Below are 5,401 nucleotides of genomic sequence, written 5' to 3'. Positions count from 1 at the left end.
GCCCTCCCGCTCCCTGTTGTCCACACCAGCGTCCCCAGGACATGGCACTGCCTGTCCTCACTCCTACTGCGTGGGCACAGAACTACTCTCTTAAAAACAGTACAGACTGGATTGCTTTCTTCCAGTAGAGAAGGCATTAACTATTCTTTGTAGAAAGTCATAAATTAACGAAAAGCAAAATGAACAAAATTAGAACCACCCATAATCCCCAACTCAGAAATAACCACAGCTAGCATTTTCATGTATAGTCTCATGAGCCATATACCCATGGCTCTGTGTGCGTGTGAGCACGTGTGTGTGTGCGTGTGTGTGAATGTGTGCTCATGTGGTTGTATTTTCTTACAGGGGCGGAAGCACAGCTTGTCTAAAGTTGTGTCTCACTGAACACCTAGCCCGGCATATGTTTACAGTATACGCTCAGAAGACGTTTACTCAGTAAATGAATAAAAAAGCAGATTGCAAGTTTTACTTTGCTTTTTCCTACACAGGGACTTCTTGACTGTCTGAAAATAAAAAGCGCAGCCATTTTGGGTGTGCTGTGCCAAGGACTTAATGGGATTAATGCTCCCACGGACTTGATTCACCTTTCGGCAGAACAAACTACCTCTGCTCACACCCGTTTGTCACACGTGTGCTTGACGAGGAGAAAGCGTGCTGTGCTCAGAATTGCAGGCGTCTTTGCTGAAGCTGCCAATCACAAGCAAACGCTCTGCACATGTTCCCATATGAGGCTTCGACCGAAAGCAACTGCTTAGAAAATTCTATTTGGATTAAACTCCTAACCAGCTCTGGACCCCGGTCGGAGGTACTTGTTACCTTATAACGGGATGAAGAAAAGAAGGTACATTTGCCATTAAACATTGTGCCTGAATATTGGTAAGTTTTCAGAAGGTCACTTGCCGAATATATTTTCGTAACTTACAGCAGGGGAAGGCTCTGGTCTGTAGCAAAATTGTCACCTGGAACAGCAGTCGTCCTGGTGTCCCTTCTGATTTTACTGTCACAGCACTGTGGCTGATGCGATTCACCACAGAAATTATTTACATGGTAATTTGGAAAAGAGACAGAAGGGTGTTCCTTTTCTCGCCAATGCCTTCTCTTCCTCCCACACAGAGTGATGATGAGAGCTGTTATGTTTATTACTATTTTATGTCCTGGTGGAATATTAGAAGCAAATTAAAAATAATTGGATATGATGGCCTTTTCTGTGTTCTCAACCCAGGAGCAAACTTAGAGAGAACTTGGAAATGCAGGGGTTTGTGGGAGACGCTGTGATATCCCTGGAAGCCCTCGGGTTTGTGGCAAGTGGTCACCGTCCAGAAAACGTGTGTATCTGTGGTTCTTTGGGGGAAAATTCCAGCACATGCCGCTTGGCTTTGTCTCTCCGTCCATCCTCACTGCAGTCGAGCTCCCTCGTCGGCCACCAGGGCTCTTTGCCACAAAATGAAAAAACAAAATCTTGACTCTTCTCTGAATTTAAGCTATTAGATAGTGTTGTTGTTTCTCTTTTCCAATCACATAAAAATTTTATGTAAACTTAACCAGGGAAAACATGGTTCAATAACGTAAGTTTGATTTAATAACATAAGAACTATAGCTTTTCTGGTGCGAGGTGGGATCACATGGAAAATGATTTTCACTTAGAGCACGACAGACTGCAAACGAAAGCATGTGTATCTAGTGGGGAATCTAGTGGGGACCCAAAGCCACAGGAGGCACTGTACCTTTTGTGAAAACCATTATGAATTTACAGGGGGATGGTGGTAATTCTGGATTAGAGCTTTTTTTCTTTCTTTTTTTTTAGTGAAAGCCAGATTATTAATGGACTGAACAGCACTTCGTTAATTTTCACCCAAAATAGCACAAGGAAACAGTGTCTTGGAAGGGAAATGCACTTGGGCTGTCATGTGACGGTGTGAGGGTGGCTCTGCCGCGCCTCCAGGATGCAGAGGGGCTGCGAGGAGACCTGCTCTCGGCGCCCAGCCCCATGTCCTGCCACTTCCAGAGACAGGCAGCATGGGGAGCTTTGTACGTGAATTCCGTGGCCGTTCTGGCGGCCCATTGATACCAGTGTTTATTCACGAAAACTCCTGAAGTGTGGCAAGCATGAAAACACAGTATTAAATGTGGAAACTTTCATTTTCATCTCATTAAGGGGGCATGAATTGAATGCTAATTTTAAAAGAGAAATGACATGAAAATGCCGGCTCCAGGACTAATTAAACCAGCCCGACTTTGGCCACATTCATAAAAATAGTAAGTAGTTAATGAAATGTGTTCAATAATTAACCTGAACCAGGTTTAAATGACATTATAAAAAGGTGGCAGGTGGTCTCCATAGGAGACGCATTGTCAGAAGATCTTATTTATGAGACTTCATTGTTATATGTTTTTAGTAGTGCATTTTGCCAGTGTTTAAGTCGGCAGTTTAAATTTTTACGTGTTCACAGTTCTCAACTCTGTGGTTCTGAAAGCAGACTGACTTTCTCTCCAAAGCCTAATCAAATAGTTCCAAGTGACCTTTAAAGTCAGCACACGTGGTAAGTAACATCCTGGATGTGTCGTCCGGCCCACATCTGTGTCCCAGTGCTCAGAGTTCAGTCTGGGAGGTGTCTTGGCTCCAGGATTTTTCACAGATCCTAGATGGTCATCAAGGCCGCTGTCCCTGGTGGGGGCTTCCCCTGCTCAAGCTTGGCGGTGCTGTCAGAGGTCCCAGCGGGGACTCCACCCCACCGTCCGGTGGCACTGACAGGGTCCCTGAGGTCAAATGCAGCCAGGACATGCACGGGTCCCTGACAAGTGGCCGTGCGCCCCCTCTGTGCAGAACCCCGGACCAGGGCCGTGCACAATGCCCTCTGCCGAGCCTTCCCCTCCCGGGAACAGCCTCCTTCCCTTTGCCAATGTCGTGTCATGATTAAACTGAAAACAAAGATCAAAAGCCTACTACAGTGTCAGTGAGCAGGTCTCCCAGTCCAGAAACCTCTGTTTATTATTTTAAGAAAACTGAGCTAATTTCTTCAGAGCAGGGCAGACAGGCGTCGCCTCCCTTCCCGGGTGATCTGTGCGGTTTCGTGTGACAGGCTAGAGCTTGTCCCTTGGCAATGGGAGTGTTGGGTTTTTAGCCACATTGATGTCTTTGTAAAGGTGATACATGCGGTCTGTCTGTCAGACAAATACCCCGACAAGTACAGGTATTCATCAAATTACCTTTAAACTCGCAGGTTTGAGGGGCCTTTTCAGCTAGACGTGGGAAGGCATGCTTGGCCCATTCACACAGAAATCACTTAATGATAGTTAATATCGCCCTGTAATCTCTGCAGCTCCATTTAATTGCAACTTTTTGAAGTCTGTCTGCACCCCTGGAGGACGTGGGTCCTTCAGTCTCAGCACGATTCTGGTGGTCCTGGGCTCCCAGGGGAGCAGGGGTCAGCTGGCAGCCATGGCCTGTGGGGGCCGCCTCCAGGACGGCTTCCCTGGTTTCTCCTGGGACCAGCTGTTCCCATGTCGCCCCCGCAGAAGAAGACTTCTGGGAAAGGCCTGGCAATGGGCTTGGGGCTGCTTCACAAAGAAAAGGACCGTTTTTAAGAAACCAAAACATCAGCTTTTGAAAACCACACAATTCAGTGTGGCCCTGATTGGAAATACCAACAAAATAATTTGTAACTGTTTAGTGCCCCTTCACTGTGGGAGAGAAGCAGCAGGTGAGACGATGGCTGCGCTTTCCAGGTGAAGGTTTTGTACATTTTCTTTACCTAGAAAAGTCTCTCTCCATGAACTCCTCTCCCCATGGCTTCCCTTCCTCTGTTCCTATACAGTAGGATGCAAGAGAATTTTGTTCCCAGCATCCATCTCCCTGACGCGTCCCCCACACTGGATTTCCCTTCTGTGCTACACAAATAAAGTAAACAGGAAGCAAGAAAACCCCCACTGACTTGAACATTTTTTTTCCAGGCTGTTTTCTCTATTTTGATTATATAGAAACAGACTTAATGGCCAATAAATTGCTCCAAATACATGGATAAATGTAACACTGAACTTTTCCAGCCAAAATCATGAAACCGTCAACAATTAAGAGATTTCCCACTATCGCTTAGCATTTCTCTGAATCCCATAGCTCGACTTGATATGTATATGAAATAATTTATTTTCAATGTGATTGACAATACATGGCGGTGGGTCTACGCATATCTGTCAGGAATATCAAAGTATTTGCGTGAAGCTAGTGGCAATTTGACTGCAAGGGCCTTTGGATACTGCAGCCGAAAACTGGGAAATATGGTTCCCACCTCAAATGTGAGGAGCTGGCGGCTAAGATTATGACAGAAGTCTTAATGTGTTGAATATCTTATTTGCCTTTCGAAGCAAAACGGTATGTAATTTTTAAAAGTGTGAACATATTCTCAGCAGACACATGGCTTCAGGGTTCCACTGGTGAGGGAATTATCTTAATTAAAATTATTTATATTGGCTGCTGTACATTTCTGAGTTTTTGGCTTTTGTTTCCTTTTCTTTGGGGTTATGGGTGAATCATTTCTATTTGCCCCCTTACCTGGATCTAGCAGACATTCCCACGTGGAAAGTCACACTTTTTCTCACCCACGTTTATTAGTTGTTGGCTTTATGGGACCTGCCTTTTAGAAGCATCCACGTTTTTGCTCTCCTGAGTTAGTGCGCCACGTGGGCAAGGTCAGGAGTCCCCCGGAGGGCTGGATTTCAGCTCTGAGCATCATGGCTCACGTCTGCCCCTTGCTGTGGTGCTTCCCCAGGCACCCCTGGCAGGTGACAGGAAGGTGACATGGAATTAGAGCATCGGGGGACACTATACCTCCATTTATTATTCCTCCCCTTTTTATTACAAAATCGATACCAAACCCAAGTGGATTTTTACACCTGAGTAGTTCTCAGCCGCGTCAGGTGGGCATATGACCACCTTACAATTATGCAGAAGGCTAAGCACGCACATTAATTGATGAACTAAAGCAGCATCTCTGCACCCCCAGCAGAACCACCGAGGTGCGGGGGCTCCCTGCACACAAGCAGGTGCAGAGTCCACCGGCCATGTGCTGGTTTTTGTCTTGTTTCCTTTTGTCTTGGAGATGACTGCCCGGGCTTCAAAGGATGCTTTAAATTTGAATCTCTTCTCCATGGCAAACGCCAGTGTTAGAAGCCTGGGATTACAATGACAGTTCTGCAGTTAACGCCTGAGCTCATCTCTGCCCCCAACTTCACAGCCGTTAATGACATGCATAAACCTATCAGCGTTTTCAGGACAAGTGCTTTGCAGGTTTGCGTGGGAAACCCATACTAGCACAACGTGCTTCTATTTCCTTACCCTGAAAGCCCCAGCAGCCCTAGGTTCTGCTTTCCTGCTAATACGGTGCGTCCGAAACACACGGTTCAT

This window comes from Rhinolophus sinicus, linkage group LG03, assembly GCF_036562045.2.
Source record: "Rhinolophus sinicus isolate RSC01 linkage group LG03, ASM3656204v1, whole genome shotgun sequence".
NCBI classification, from domain to species: domain Eukaryota; kingdom Metazoa; phylum Chordata; class Mammalia; order Chiroptera; family Rhinolophidae; genus Rhinolophus; species Rhinolophus sinicus.
Note: the sequence above shows the minus strand (reverse complement) of the source record.